The sequence below is a fragment of the Salvelinus sp. IW2-2015 genome, linkage group LG8 (genome assembly GCF_002910315.2).
Source record: "Salvelinus sp. IW2-2015 linkage group LG8, ASM291031v2, whole genome shotgun sequence".
Taxonomy (NCBI): Eukaryota; Metazoa; Chordata; class Actinopteri; order Salmoniformes; family Salmonidae; genus Salvelinus; species Salvelinus sp. IW2-2015.
The window spans coordinates 13,068,580-13,086,339 of NC_036848.1; positions in this window are offsets into that span (position 1 = coordinate 13,068,580).

Below are 17,760 nucleotides of genomic sequence, written 5' to 3' on the forward strand. Positions count from 1 at the left end.
CTCAACCAGCTGACAATCGTACATGTTCAGCACTACAGAGGAGCCTAATTTGCCTTGTCAAGTGCTAATGGTATAAATGTAGGTTGTCTTGTTTTCTGCCCCGGTGCTTGGCGAAGGCTGGGAGCTGCTGGGAGCTGCTGCGAGGAGGCCCAGCGCTGGTTTTAATGCTCTGGTTAAAAATGAGCTGTTGGACGAGGGAAGCGGGAGGAATATAATCCCGTTATAACATCACCAGCCTGGGCGGCGGGCATACGGCAAGGAGATGGCTGCCTGTCATTCTGGTTAGCACACAACAGGCTAATCAGAACCAGAGAGCCTTTGGCCAGCTCAGGCTTTATAGCCACGGCTACGCTAATGCTTCTTTAAACCCTAACGCTAACTGCGCTAATGCTAKTCCCAGCTACGGTGAAGCCAGAAGCAACCACACTCAACTATAGTACAGTACTATGGCCCCCATTACACTGCTCTGCTCTCCCATCATGCCCTGCTCTGTTCTGTTCTGTTCCAGTCTACAGCCCACTGTTCTGTTTATTAACACTGGCCCGGCCTTATCATCTCCCTTTCTTACCTCGCCTTAATCCCCTTTAGAATTTTCACCAACTTTAATTAGTTTGTGTCTGGACAAACTATTAATCCTCCGCCTTGCTGGTTTAAAATGGAGCATCTATCCACCGGGGCCGGCAAAGCCTTTTACACTACATGCCTTCTAGACCTTGATGTCACGTGGACAGGACACCGGCACCAGCGCTGATGATGTTTAGAGACTGAAACGATCACTGAAATGAGACCGAAATGGCCATTGAAATGAGAGACTGAAACGATCACTGAAATGAGACCGAAATGGCCATTGAAATGAGAGACTGAAACGATCACTGAAATGAGACCGAAATGGCCATTGAAATGAGAGACTGAAACGGTCCTCTGGTGAACATCTGAAATGACTAGTAATGCAGTGGGTTTGTGATTCAGCTCCAACAGGCTAGGCTAGCCCCCAGTTGTTCTCTTTGATGCCTGAGGCTGCTAGAGTGACCTTTGACCTTCTGGTAATTGCTTCTGTGAACTCACTTTACCCCTGATCTGACAACAAATCACTGCCTCAAGAGGTGTGCCCTGACAGTCTCCTGCAGTCCCTGATTGGACCAGCTCGTCAGCCTACATATTMATCAGGAACTAAAGCCCGCCAGAGGGAAAGATTCTGAAAAGGTCTAGCTAAGGGACTGATGCCTTTCAGAGACAATCATCTCTCATAGAGCTGATATATTTCAGAAGCTTGGTAGTGTAGGATAGGACAACTGCATCTACTGTGCCACAGTACAAATTATGACATTTATTTTTCATCTAAAGCTTTGCTCCACCTGTGATCCAGCTGTCCCCTTGGTCCTTCTGTCCTGTCCTCTGTCGATTACGGTGAAGACAGCAGCAGCCACCCACCTGTTCCCTGGAGACCCTATGTGTCACCATGTGTGTCAAGTTGTCACTGGGTCAGCTCTTTACAGTTAGATTGATACAGCTACCCAGCTAACAGTTCTAGCAAGAGAGACGTTTTTGTTATGTTACCCGTAATGTTCCCCTGAGGTTTGAGTGTCCAGTTTTTCGATAGTTAGGGGAACATTCTATGTATGTTGACAAAAACTTCCAGAGAACCTATTTAGCATGTTTTGGCATTAAAGTTAGGAAAGACGTTTTTAGAACGTCACCTGATGGTTACACATCACTCCTTGTTACTGTTGCCGAGCCCATCAAGGCCCTGATTGGTGAACCACTGATCCATTCACAGCTCTTTTTGTCTGTTGGCAAGGTTAAGGACACCCCCACACGCACAAACAGTGCGTTCAACGTACAGCATTTTGAACTTTCATATTTGACACGATTACTTTGTGCATGATTATTTATACAGTAATGATTATTCAACATGTCCTCACCTAGGATTTGAACACATCTTGATGAACAGAATTTGGATCTTCCTGCTACGCCAACATGTCTGTGTCAACGACTGGTTTTACCCGTATTGCTGCACTTTGCACTTAAATCTCAGCTCTGTTGAAAGTACACTCAAGAAACTATTGGATTTATCATAATGATTCAGGAGAAGCATTAAAACAGAATAATACGCTCCACCAACATTAAACAACTATACAGAAAACCCTCAAATGACTGAAAAAAGGCCATCACTGATAAGAGAATAGTCACATTAACTGATAACTGACAGACGTGGTGGCGTAGCGGGACGATCGGAACGCCGTCAACCAAGAGATTGTGAGTTCTGCCTTGTGGAAAGAAGAGAAACCATAGAAGGTTCTCCTTCATCATTGGTAGCTCCTGTGGGACAATAATAAATACAGCTACCAGTGAGGGGCCATTTTCTTGCTGATGTGGTTAGTGTGCTAAATTTAATCATAATAGACCAGTCAGGTTTTTCTAATGGRAGACTAGGCCAAGTCTTGCCTGCCCCCATCACAGTCCCACTATGGAGTAGCCTGCGTGGAATAGAGGGTTTCATGACAAGGGGCAGTAGCCTATATAGTCTATATGTAGCTTATATGTCGGCAGTTAGCCTGGCAGGAAGGAGCGCTTGTTCAGTAAATGAAAGGACGCTGGATCGAATCCCCGAGCTGACAAGGTAAAAATCTGTCGTTCTGCCCGAGCAAGGCAGTTAACGCAATGTTCCCCAGGCGCCGATGACGTGGATGTTGATTAAGATAGCCCCCCCCCCCACCCCTCTCTGATCCAGAGGGGTTGGGTTCAATGCGGAAGACATTTCAGTTGAATCCATTCAGTTGTAAAACTGACTAGGTATCCCCTTTTACGTCAGTATGGCCACTATTAAAACAAAATCTAAATTTGACCCCCACCCAAATGTAAAGGCACTTATTCTGAAATATTAGAATTTCCCGTCTCTGTATGAAGAGGTCATTGTCATCAGCACAGTTTGACACACATAACCACAATTATGGAGGATTATCTTTGGATAGAAATTGTTTTTACAGGGCATGGTAGTGCATTTCTGTATCTAAAACAATCCAATCGCTGCTGTAATCTGTAATCCAAACATCCTGAATCGATACATAATCCCACACCTACATGAAAGAGGTCATGTGATCCTTTGAGCCATTACTTTGATGAGAGCGAGAGAGAGAACCGTTGTATACATAACAACTGGGTCATTAACATCAGTCATGACATGAACAAACGACTTGCAGCCAAATTAAATCTTTACAGATAATCACTTAAGTACCCTTTCAAGCCTGGCTTGATACAATCACCCTACAGTTAATCACTACATCTAATTTGAGTCAAATCCACACTTACATACTCTCAAATCTCATTGGCACTGTGTGAGCATTTCAATATCTGGGAATGAGTAACGAGGACAAGCAACGAGGCGGTGTTTTCACTCTTGGTCCTTTCTTTAAATGAGGACTAAAACGTGCCAATCCCTTTGAACGCAAATGAAAGCAGAGGCAGTTGATGTGGCCAATTTAGATGTGTACCAAGGGAGCAACGGCAGACCATGATGTCAGGGGTACGGATGAATAGAGAGAAGGAGAAAGAGAGGGAATGAGGCAMAGAGTGAGGTGAAAGAGAGGGCGTACGTAGTACAGTAGTACGTGGACAATGGGATTAGGAGAGGAGTCGGACACCCTCTATAATTACTGCTGTAGTACAGCAAATGGCAATCAGAGCCCAGGCATGATTCAGTCCAGCGGTGGCCCAGAAACCCAGCGTTATACAAACCCATTCACCTCATAAAACCACAGCTTTCAGGATTAGCCTGGCTGACGCATCATAACAGCCAGGTATTTAAGGGATTTTAAAGGCAGGTCACTGATCCCAGCCACGCAATGATGAAATGCCAGAGGAACTAGATTTAGTACTGTTTTTTGACATCATTGTTTTGGGGATGACACGCACTGTGTGGTAAGGCCTTGTACCCTTGGATGGTTACTGGAATTAATTGACTGAAACCAACCAGGTCAGTCACAGCAGCTTTCCAGTATGAACAAAAACTCCAGGAACTGGTAATGACAAATCACTTCACCAAAGGATCATGCCATTTTGCCTTGTGTGCCCCCCCACCCCTCTCTTACACTGCTGCAACTCTCTGTTTATCACATATGCATAGTCACTTTAACTACACATTCATGTACATARTACCTCAATTGACCCGACCAACCAGTGCCCCCGCACATTGACTAACCGGGCTATCTGCATTATGTCCCGCCACCCACCAACCCCTCTTTTCACGCTACTGTTACTCMCTGTTCATCATATATGCATATTCACTTTAACCATATCTACATACTACCTCAATTAGCCTGACTAACCGGTGTCTGTATGTAGCCTCGCTACTGTTATTTTTCACTGTCTTTTTACTGTTGTTTTTATTTCTTTACTTACCTAATGTTCACCTAATACCTTTTATGCACTGTTGGTTAGAGCCTGTAAGTAAGCATTTCACTGTAAGGTCTACACCGGTTGTATTCGGTGCACGTGACAAATAAACTTTGATTTTATTAACCACATGAGACAACACACAAGTTTACATGCCTTGGGCATATATTTGGGTGCTGAATGGTATTGCAGGCCTCTGAGGGCTGAGGACAAAGCAGGACGCAGACAGAGACAGACAGACAGGGCCAACAAGAAAGCACCAATAGCAGTGCCTCGCCAGCCAAAGAGGCTGTCCGTCAGTGCCCACACTGCCCGGTCATGGCGGGCAGATCGAGGAGCTGGAGAGACAGAGCCCAGAACATCCCCAAACATCTCAGGGCGGCGCGGCGCAATGCAGAGTGGCAGGTCTCTGATGAGCGGCGGCGAGCCAGCCTTCTTAGGGCAGTGCAGCCGGATCTGCGTCAGCACCGTGAAAACTGACAGGGCACACCGCCGGTGCTGCCGACACAACATCTCCTTTGTCTATACTCTGGAAAATGTTATCAGTGTTAACACGAAATGATAATTAAAAAATGAACTCGTAAATATACTAAATGCATGTGCTACTACTACTGTACTAACTACAAGTATATATTTCAATGTATTTCATTGGGTTACATACTCAATGTCAAATGTGCTGTGCAGAACCAAATCATTGTGAAGTGAAGACATGAGGAGACGTTGTATGGGGATCCAGCCTGGTTCATTCAGAGACAGAGTCAAACTATACCCTCTTACCCATCATTCAAACTCCAACAGCTCCAGTTAAGACCGTCCCACTTACGTCTGAGGTTTTCCACAGCACACACGTTAAAACGTTTGGACACACCTACTCAATCAAGGGTTTTTCTTTATTTTTACTATTTTCTACATTGTAGAATAATAGTGAAGACATCAAAACTATGAAATAACACATATGGAATCATGTAGTAACCAAAAAAGTGTGAAACAAATCAAAATATATTTTATATTTGAGATTCTTCATAGTAGCCACCCTTTGCCTTGATGACAGCTTTGAACCCAGCTTTGGCATTCTCTCAACCAGCTTCATGAGGTAGCCACCTGGAATGCATTTCAATTCACAGGTGTGCCTTGTCAAAAGAAATTTTTGCATTTCAAATCAAATCAAAATCTATTTGCTAAGTGCGCCGAATACAACAGGTGTACAGTGAAATGCTTACTTACAGGCTCTAACCAATAGTGCAAAAAAGGTGTTAAGTGAACAATAGGTAAGCAAAGAAATAAAACAGTAAAAAGACAGGCTATTAACAGTAGCGAGGCTATAAAAGTAGCGAGGCTACACAGACAACCGGTTAGTCAGGCTGATGAGGTAGTATGTACATGTAGATATGGTTAAAGTGACTATGCATATACACTGCTCAAAAAAATAAAGGGGACACTTAAAACAACACAATGTAACTCCAAGTCAATCACACTTCTGTGAAATCAAACTGTCCACTTAGGAAGCAACACTGATTGACAATAAATTTCACATGCTGTTGTGCAAATGGAATAGACAACAGGTGGAAATTATAGGCAATTAGCAAGACACCCCAATAAAGGAGTGGTTCTGCAGGTGGTGACCACAGACCACTTCTCAGTTCCTATGCTTCCTGGCTGATGTTTTGGTCACTTTTGAATGCTGGCGGTGCTTTCACTCTAGTGGTAGCATGAGACGGAGTCTACAACCCACACAAGTGGCTCAGGAGTGCAGCTCATCCAGGATGGCACATCAATGCGAGCTGTGCAAGAAGGTTTGCTGTGTCTGTCAGCGTAGTGTCCAGAGCATGGAGGCGCTACCAGGAGACAGCCAGTACATCAGGAGACGTGGAGGAGGCCGTAGGAGGGCAACAACCCAGCAGCAGGACCGCTACTCCGCCTTTGTGCCAAGGAGGAGCACTGCCAGAGCCCTGCAAAATGACCTCCAGCAGGCCACAAATGTGCATATGTCTGCTCAAACGGTCAGAAACAGACTCCATGAGGGTGGTATGAGGGCCCGACGTCCACAGGTGGGGGTTGGGCTTACAGCCCAACACCGTGCAGGACGTTTGGCATTTGCCAGAGAACACCAAGATTGGCAAATTCGCCACTCGCCCTGTGCTCTTCACAGATGAAAGCAGGTTCACACTGAGCACATGAGCACATGTGACAGACGTGACAGAGTCTGGAGACGCCACGGAGAACGTTCTGCTGCCTGCAACATCCTCCAGCATGACCGGTTTGGCAGTGGGTCAGTCATGGTGTGGGGTGGGTGGCAATTCTTTGGGGGCCGCACAGCCCTCCATGTGCTCGCCAGAGGTAGCCTGACTGCCATTAGGTACCGAGATGAGATCCTCAGACCCTTGTGAGACCATATGCTAACCTCATGTGCCTGGAGTGTGTCAGCAGTTCCTGCAAGAGGAAGGCATTGATGCTATGCACTGGCTCGCCCGTTCCCCAGACCTGAATCCAATTGAGCACATCTGGACATCATGTTCTCGCTCCATCCACCAACGCCATGTTGCACCACAGACTGTCCAGGAGTTGGCGGATGCTTTAGCCAGTGCTGAGAGGAGATCCCTCAGGAGACCATCCGCCACCTCATCAGGAGCATGCCCAGGTGTTGTAGGGAGGTCATACAGGCACGTGGAGGCCACACACACTACTGAGCCTCATTTTGACTTGTTTTAAGGACATTACATCAAAGTTGGATCAGCCTGTAGTGTGGTTTTCCACTTTAATTTTGAGTGTGACTCCAAATCCAGACCTCCATGGGTTGATAAATTTGATTTCCATTGATAATTTTTGTTGTGATTTTTTTGTCAGCACATTCAACTATGTAAAGAAAAAAGTATTTAATAAGAATATTTAATTCATTCAGATCTAGGATGTGTTATTTTAGTGTTCCCTTATTTTTTTGAGCAGTGTATGATGAACAGAGAGTAGCAGTAGCGTAAAAGAGGGGTTGGTGGGTGGTGGGACACAATGCAGATAGCCGCGTTAGCCAATGTAAAAAGAGGTTTGGGGGGGGGGGGGGGCACACTATGCAAATAGTCCGGGTAGCCATTTGATTACCTGTTCAGGAGTCTTATGGCTTGCGGATAAAAACTGTTGAGAAGCCTTTTTTTCCTAAACTGGAACTACGGTACCGCTTGCCATGCGGTAGTAGAGAGAACAGTCTATGACTGGGGTGGCTGGGGTCTTTGACAATTTTTAGGGCCTTCCTCTGACACCGCCTGGTGTAGAGGTCCTGGATGGCAGGCAGCTTAGCACCAGTGATGTACTGGCCATACGCACTACCCTCTGTAGTGCCTGCGGACAGAGGCCGAGCAATTGCCGTACCAGGCAGTGATGCAACCAGTCAGGATGCTCTCGATGTTGCAGCTGTAGAACCTTTTGAGAATCTTAGGACCCATGCCAACTCTTTTCAGTTCCTGAGGGGAATAGGCTTTGTCGTGCCCTCTTCACGACTGTCTTGGTGTTTTGGACCATTCTAGTTTGTTGTTGTTGTGGACACCGAGGAACTTGAAGCTCTCAACCTGCTCCACTACAGCCCCGTCGATGAGAATGGGGCGTGCTCGGTCCTCCTTCCTGTAGTCCCCAATCATTTACATTTACATTTAAGTCATTTAGCAGACGCTCTTATCCAGAGCGACTTACAAACGTGCGAAAGTTCATACATATTCATCCTGGTCCCCCCGTGGGGAATGAACCCACAACCCTGGCGTTGCAAGCGCCATGCTCTACCAACTGAGCCACACGGGACCAAATCATCTCCTTAGACTTGGCTACGTTGAGGAATAGGTTGTTATTCTGGCACCACACGGCCAGGTCTCTGACCTCCTCCCTACAGGCTGTCTCATCGTTGTCTGTGATCAGGCCTACCACTGTTGTGTCGTCTGCAAACTTAATGATGGTGTTGGAGTCGTGTCCGGCCATGCAGTCGTGGGTGAACAGGGAGTACAGGACGGGACTATGCATGCACCCCTGTGGAGCTCCAGTGTTGAGGATCAGCGTGGCAGATGTGTTGCTACCTACCCTCACCACCTGGGGGCGGCACGTCAGGAAGTCCAGGATCCAGTTGCAGAGGGAGGTGTTTAGTCCCAGGATCCTTAGCTTTGAGCCAATCAGTTGTGTTGTGACAAGGTAGGGGTAGTATACAGAAGACAGTCCTATTTGATAAAAGACCAAGTCCATATTATGGCAAGAATAGCTCAAATAAGCAAAGAAAAATGACAGTCCATCATTACGGAAAATGTCAAGAACTTTTTAAGTTTCTTCAAGTGCAGTCACAAAAATCAGCAAGGGCTATGATGAAACTGGCTCTCATGAGGACCGCCACAGGAAGGGAAGACCCAGAGTTCTCTGCTGCATAGTTCATTAGAGTTAACTGCACCTCAGATTGCAGGCAAAATAAATGCTTCAGAGTGTTCAAGTAACAGACACATCTCAAAATCAACTGTTCAGAGGAGACTGTGTGAATCAGGTCTTCATGGTCGAATTGCTGCAAAGAAACCACTACTAAAGGACACCAATAATAAGAAGAGACTTGCTTGGCCAAAAAACACAAGCATTAGATGGACATTAGACCGGTGGAAATCTGTCCCTTGGTCTGATGAGTCCAAATGATCTCTGCATGTGTGGTTCTCACCGTGAAGCATGGAGGAGGAGAAGGTGTGATGGTGCTTTGCTGGTGACGCTGTCAGTGATTCATTTAGAATTCAAGGCAGACTTAACCAGCATGGCTACCACAGAATTCTGCAGCAATACACCATTTGACCAAGAAGGAGAATGATGGTGTTGTATCAGATGAACTGGCCTCAACCTGATTGAGATGGTTTGGGATGAGTTGGACTGCTTAGTGAAGGAAAAGCAGCCAACAAGTGCTCAGCATATGTGGGAACTCCTTCAAGACTGTAGGAAAAGCATTCCTCATGAAACTGGTTGAGAGAAAACCAAGAGTGTGCAATCTAGGCAAAGGGTGGCTACTATGAAGAACCTAATATCTAAAATATATTTTGATTTTCTTTAACACTTTTTTGGTTACTACATGATTCAATATGTGTTATTTCATAGTTTTTATGTCTTCACTATTATTCTACAATGTAGAAAATAGTAAAAAATAAATGAAAACCCTTGAATGAGTCGGTGTGTCCCAACTTTTGACTGGTACTGTATGTGCTACTATATGGCCAGGCTGGTGTATATAAAAGCTATGAGTGAAGGTGATTGCGGCTGTAATCACTTTGCTGTGATATTACACTGTAGCTGTCTACCAAATCACATCGAAAAGCACTTAACCCTCAACTCTTCACCTAACAGATCTACAGACTTGCAACTTTACACTCTTTACTTTCATTTAACGATTGCAGGGTAAAGAAGTACAGTACTTTAGGAGTGAGTGATAAACAGTCACCTCCAAAATGATTGGCACCCTTGATAAAGAGGATGAGGGAACAAGACGGTCTAAAAAAAATATATCAAATACTGAGCTATATAGTATGCTACATTTTCTTACAAATAAAATGTGTTTATACTAATACAATTCCTCAGAGAAAGAGACTTTGTTTAACAAGTAATATACAGTTGAAGTCGGAAGTTTACATACACTTAGGTTGGAGGCATTAAAAAAAAAATTCAACCACGCCACAAATGTCTTGTTAACAAACTATAGATTTGGTAAGTTGGATAGGACATCTACTTTGTGCATGACACAAGTAATTTCTCCAACAATTGTTTACAGACAGATTATTTCACTGTATCACAATTTCAGTGGGTCAGAAGTTTACATACACTAAGCTGACTGTGCCTTTAAACAGCTTGGAAAATTCCAGAAATTATGTCATGTCTATAGAAGCTTCTGATAGGCTAATTTGAGTCAATTGGAGGTGTACCTGTGGATGTTTTTCAAGGCCTAGCTTCAAACTCAGTGCCTCTTTGCTTGACATCATGGGAAAATCTAAAGAAATCAGCCAAGACCTCAGAAAAAAAAATGTAGGCCTCCACAAGTCTGGTTCATCCTTGGGAGCAATTTCCAAATGCCTGAAGGTACCACGTTCATCTGTACAAACAATGGTACCCAAGTATAAACACCATGGGACCACGCAGCCGTCATACCGCTCAGGAAGGAGACGCCTTCTGTCTCCTCGAGATGAACGTACTTTGGTGCGAAAAGTGCAAATCAATCCCAGAACAACAGCAAAGGACCTTGTGAAGATGCTAGAGGAAATAGTTACAAAAGTATCTATATCCAAAGTAAAACGAGTTCTATATCGACATAACCTGAAAGGACGCTCAGAAAGGAAGAAGCCACTGCTCCAAAACCGCCATAAAAAAGCCAGACTACGGTTTGCAACTGCACATGTGGACAAAGATCGTACTTTTTGGAGAAATGTCCTCTAGTCTGATGAAACAAAAATATAACTTTTAGGCCATAATGCCCATCGTTATGTTTGGAGGAAAGAGGGGGAGACTTGCAAGTCGAAGAACACCATACCAACCGTAAAGCACAGGGTTGGCAGCATCATGTTGTGGGGGTGCTTTGCTGCAGGTGGGACTGGTGCACTTCACAAAATAGATGGCATCATGAGAAAGGAAAGTGTTGTGGATATATTGAAGCAACATCTCAAGACACCAGTCAGGAAGTTAAAGCTTGGTCGTAAATGGGTCTTCCAAATGGACAATGACCCCAAGCATGCTTCCAAAGTTGTGGCAAAATGGCTTAAGGACAACAAAGTCAAGGTATTGGAGTGGCCATCATAAAGCCCTGACCTCAATCCTATAGAAAATTTGTGGGCAGAACTAAAAAAGCATGTGCAAGAAAGGAGGCCTACAAACCTGACTCAGTTACACCAGCTCTGTCAGGAGGAATAGGCCAAAATTCACCCAACTTATTGTGGGAAGCTTGTGGAAGGCTACCTGAAACGTTTGACCCAAGTTGAACAATTTAAAGGCAATGCTACCAAATACTAATTGGGTGTATGTAAACTTCTGACCAACTGGGAATGTGATGAAATAAATAAAAGCTGAAATAAATCTCTACTATTATTCTGACATTTCACATTCTTAAAATAAAGTGGTGATCCTAGCAACTAAGACTTTTTACTAGGATTAAATGTCAGGAATTGTGAAAAACTGAGGTTAAATGTATTAGGCTAAAGTGTATGTAAACTTCCGACTTCAACTCTATATATTTAGCTTTTTTTGCCTTACATTTTTTATGAGATGGGAGAACACATTGGGAGGAATCATAGACCATTCCTCCATACAGAATATTTCAAGATCCTCCATATCCTTAGATCTGCTCTTGTGGACTGCCCTCTTCAAATCAAACCACAGGTTTCCAATGGGGTTCGAGTCCAAAGACTGAGATGGCCATTGCAAAATATTGATTTTGTGGTCAAATAACCATTTCTTTGTGGATTTTGATGTGTGCTTGGGGTCATTGTATTGTTGGTAGATCCACTTGCAGCCAAGTTTCAACATCCTGGCAACCAGGTTTTTCTCTAAAATGTCCTGGTACTTGGTCAAGTTCATGATGATGTTGACCTTAACAAGGCCCCCAGGACCAGTGGAAGCAAAACAGCCAGGTTATTTTCTGCATATGCATCCTTCTTTCGTCCCCAAACCCATAACACCCGGTTCCAATCCAAGTGTGTTTAGCAAACTCCAGGCATTTACATCTGTTGGTTGCTCTAAATGAAGTATTTTTTTCTGCCAACCCTTCCGAGGAGCCTATTGGCATGGAGGTTGCGTCCAATTGTATATTTGGAGACTTGGGGATCCCAAGATGCAACCAAGTTCTGTAATTCTCCAACTGTGGCCCTTGGATGCATCCTTTTCAAGCAAGTTTACCACTTTTCCCATGGTTTTAAACTCCTTCATTATTCCCCTAATAGCGGTAATTGGTACATTTATTTTTTGCGTGTTACCTCGTTTTTATACCCAAGTGAAACAAGAAGCCATGCAAGGTCACAATAGTTCCTTCAAAGGAAAATTCCACCCAAAAACAATATTTTGGTATTTGTTTCATTAGTCCATTGCTGACATAAGCAAAACATTTTGGGACTGTCATCAATCAAGTTTAAGATATGCAACTTTTTAAATACAGAAATCATCCTCATATGATGCATTTTTTTACTTTTTTTATTGAATGTTTAATGCAGATTGAAATTTGTTTGACTTTGACGCGAGTCGTTTAAAAAAATGTATTACTTCTTAAACAAAATCTCTTTCTCAGAGCACTTTTCTAAGCCTACAGCTCAGCATTGGTATTATTTATTTTATAGTCTTTTTTTGTTCATCTTTGTCAACTTAGGTGACTATGATCAAGGCTATTTGAGTATTTTGATAAAATGCTATACTGTACGTATACTGTACTAAAGGATCACTTCTCAGTGCCTGGTTGGTGATTTAGCTCCATGACATTCCCCAAACGCAGTGCTGAGTTAATAACATAACCCCATCATGGTGATTTGGTGTAAAAGACGACAAGACCCTTTAGGCACTATTCTAATCTCCTCCATTGTCTTTTCCTGGAATCGACCCCATCCTATTTAAAGTGGGCTTCCGAGAGAGCCAGCCAGCTACTAGATCAAAAGACGGTAATGATAGTGTAGGCAGTGTGTTGTTTAGCCAGAGTTTAGCACAGGTGTCACAGTAGTGCAGGGAAGAGCTGGCTCCTTTGTGATTCATAAAGCAGTGACTCCAAACTCCCATTCCCTTGGATATTTATTGATTGGCCAATGTGGCTGGTCGGATAACTTAATATGGCGGCAAATATGCAAGACTTATGCCTTCCACTCGGCATGGATAGGCCGTTCCAGAGGCAGGCATGAATCCACTGTCTGACTCTGACAAACACAACCCAAGAGGTCTGTCTATAAAAATGCAGGCCCCAAAGAGCCTGGGAGAGAGAAAGTACTATGTTACACTTTGATGAGTGCTTTATGGAGAAGAATACAACTTTCATTGTCCATTATGAATTGGAACTTGGGCTTTTTGCTGTATTAGGCTATTCCCAAACCCACAACACATCCAATCCCAAGAGACTTTGTCAGAAGACCAGAAAAGAGGGTCAAAGGTCATTGATTTCCCAGGCTCTGGGATGCTATGGTTAAGGCCGGGATATAGCGGCTATGTCATGGGGCTTTGACGCACCAATTCAGGCTAACAAAATTATTTGCTTGCCTTGATACTGGAAGGCAGCTGTATCCCTGCCTCCCTGCCTGAGACTGTTTGCTCTCTGTCGTTCTGTAATCACATGTGCTAGAACAGGATGTGCTCCAATCATATGAAGAGGTGATGCATGGCCTTTCACTGAGTGAGCCAACGCACAGAGAATGGATATCATTTCTTTCATGGGGGCTCGATTTAATCCGTAGTGCTGAAGATCTGCGAGATTGAAATTGAAATGCAATGTTCCCGCATTTGCAGACACTGCATTCACGGTAAACGTTGCATATGTGGGCTCAATCGTGAATGACTTTTACATTTCGGTCGCGCTATAACGCGGTTCTTAAACGCTGCGGATTGAATCGAGCCCTTAAGAAACACCAAGAGTCAAAGCTTTTGGTGACATGTGCTAACACGTTGTCCCACTGTTACGCAAGCATAGGGATTAATCTAAGGCTGGAACTTCATTTCATTATTTCCAGGGTTTAAATCCCTTCCTTCAATCCCATATTGTTCTTAAAAAGAGCAGTGGAATTGATCCAAAGCTTAACTCCAAAGACAGTTAATAAAAAGTGATGGTCATATGGACAACTACTGACATCTCTACCATATGGACAACTACTGACATCTCTACCATATGGACAACTATTGACATCTCTAAAACCTAGTGCTATATGCCTAGTAGATCGTTCACTCATCCTCTGTAAGTGCTGGTTAGTGTCTGAGGCTAAACTAAAATTAAGTTAATTAAAACCTGAATTAATCTAAGCACCTCTGATGCATAATGGGATTCAACACAGACCTAGGCGTCTGGAAAGTGCAGTGGTAACTTGAGGTGAAAACATCTCAATGAGTGAAAGCATGCACAAGTCAACTGCATTAGCCTGCAAGTCCAATTTACCCTGGCAAATAATAAAGCAATGCTCAGAACAAAAAAAAAGGAACAAAATAATTTGAGGACAAAGAAAAAGATCCATGCTCTGGAGCTGGAGAAATTTCACAAAATAACATGTTTGGAATATAGTCTATTAGACATGCATTGAAACCAACAATATGTGATGTCAACAGATTGAAACGTATATCTGTTTAGGTTGAATAGCCCAGTATTTACCAAATACGGGAGGAAACATGACAACCAGGGAAGGTAGTGGTTATAATTCAAATATAATATTTGCTGTAATCATAATACAATTTGAATATGCAGATAATCAAAACAAACATTCCTTTCAATGGAGTCAAAGGCTATTGATAGATTCAAAATAGCCTACTAATATAAAGCAGACTAATCCTGAATAAATTATTTTGTAATTGGATATGACTCCACATTGACTGCCTCTTTGTCAGTTTCCAGCTGTTAGAGATTCTGATTTGATGGGATGCCTTGCCATTGATTGCCTCAATTGACAAAATACGCAATCAATCAAAACAAAGGGATAAAAGCCTGTGCGTGCCATCGGGAGAAATGTCGCACACAACCTCGATGTAGAGCGCGCACAGATTTATCTCGCAGAGGTTTCTCTGGCAACCCTGCCCCCCCCTTTGTCTCCATGGCAATGGTTCGCCAGTTTACATCCCGACGAACCGATGCTTTTCTAGAGACATGCAGAGGCAATTTTTCACGCATTAAGTCATTAGCGCACGAGCTACCAAAACAAATGGTGTGCCCACGTCATTACTTGGCACGGAACACCCCTGTGTATGATTAGGATGTGATGTTGAGAGCTTGGCAAAAGCAAACCCGCGTAAAAGGTGCAAGAAAGAACAACAGGGGGACATTTCAACTGGATGTCAGTGACATTGTTGTTCACTGCCATCACGTTAAAGCGACAGCACGACCATTCATGTAGGTTGACCAATGCTCATTGAAATGCACTAGACTGTTTTGTTTTTGTTGTGGTTTTTGGTTTTATATGAATGGATTATTATTTGCAGATATTTATTGTTTAAATAATGAAACCAATAAATAGTATACAGTATGTGCGTAATAATTAGGTTATAACATGTGCTAAGTGTAGATGGCTACAGGCCGGGTCTAAAACGTGACCAGCTAGACACATCTCGGGTGTTATGACGCGCCATTCAGTAGCTGGTCTAACTATTGTATTCAGAAATCTCAAAGGGCGAGCGGAGGATGTGTGGGAGATGAATGAGCGCACGGTCGCTTTAAACCAGTGATTTAGGGGCAGCAATCTGTGCATTGCAAGGCTCGATTCTTACCCTTGGAAGCATCCTTATCTTCTTTTGGCTTCGCCACTTTTCCGCTCATAGATCCCAGTTTGGACGTGTAATTCCCGATTCAGACAAGAATGGAAATACTTTCAATCGCTTGCAGACAGTTTCTTCAATGAAATCCTTTCCAAAGCTACCAGGTGCTGAGATAAGGGTTCTGTTAGACAATTAGAAAACAGGGCAATTAGTCTTTTTAAGATTCCGTTTTGATGAAACAAGTTTTATCAAGAGAGGACCACAAACAAAGCAAACCTGTGATGCTATTATGATTCCATGTATGGCGCAGGCTATCAATGGATGTATCCAGTTATTGATGCATTCTAATCACATAGCCTACACAATTGAGTTCACAAAAGCGCATCTGGAAAATTGGAAAAGAAACGTCGTTGTATCCATGGACCATTACCATCGTAAAAGCGTTTGAATACTATATTTTCTTACCTTATCTCCTCCACGTTTTCTGCTACATCAATGCACATTGATAAAGAAAAACGCTTCCAACCGGAATACCGCTATGCTGCATGCGAAAATAACCACCTCGTCGGCTGTGACAAAGGAACTGACCAAAAAACTACGAACATAAATGCAAGGCTTCAAAGCACGTGTCAGTCGACGTCAGAGAAAAACGGAAAGGGCATCAAATTAAGATTACCTCTAATGAGCAATCGTCTACACATCGAGTACCCGCAAATTCCATCCACTACAACTGACGAAACCTGGCTTTCTAGAAGCCTATAGTGACTATTCTATTCAACACGAGCTCTTCTAAGGCATCTAACACGCGGGCAAATAGCACACAGATCAACAGGATCCACAAAGTGAGCGCTGTATTCCATCACAACACATATGCACAGTCGATTATATTAAGTTTAGCTCTATGCGTTTTATAAAAGCAATGCATTTAGGGCATGGAAATCAATTGTTTAAAGTCCGCTTCGATCCACCGTTGCACTAAACGCGCGCGTTGGAGTAGCGGTGTTGACCTGCCCGAGGCGTCAAATAGCCTACTGTAGAATCAAGAAGAGCGGCCGGGCAGCAGATTAAGCCACATTGACAAGAACCATCTATTCATTTGTTTGCTTGTTGTATGCTAGTGTTTACTTATAAAACAGTCTGAAGGAAACCAATAGCCAAAATAAGCGKGTTGTTTTTTAGCCTACACATAGCCTAACCAACTTTCACGATATAAATACATGACAGTATGGTTAGCCACATGCTATTGGAATCATGTCAAATTAGAAACAATTCAGTGCCTAAGAAAGTAAATAAGCTTTGGCGAAACGTGTTYTTTAGGCTAGAACTTTACACACAAGTGCCAATTACCGAAACAACAGCCCGCAACAGACGCTCTTCGTGTAAAATATCGTTGACATACATTGTCACAGACCAGCCAATTAAGCTGATAACTTACAGTATTAGATGTCTAGTCAAAAGTAGTCCAAGCATATAGCCCATAAGTAGGAGTCCACGGAAAGTGGAGCAAGTCTCCAGTCACTAAAATAAATAACTCACCTTGATGCGCGAGATGGCGAAGCAGAAACTGTTGTATCGAKAACGAATGTCAGAGCACTTGCCCACACAATATGTCTGAAGTGAATGCGTAAATGAAGTGAATGCGTAAACATTCACCCAAAGTATCAGATGTTAACGGATAAATAAATAGGAAAGGCTGCATGCAAGATATTGCTTCAATAGGTTATTCCGTTTCAAAATTGGTGCCTTTAAAAACCTTTACGTTTTGCTGCGCTGACATATACACAGGGGAAGGCAAACATTAGCCAATAGGCCTAGTGTACATGTCGATATCTGGGAGAAATACTGTTTTAGGAGAGATGGCAATGCACGCATAATTATTATAATTGGCTGCACCTTTATTCGAATTAACATGTTTGAGTCCTGTGAAGTTATAATTACCTTTAGTTGTCTAGTTGGTCGTTGATTAATTTG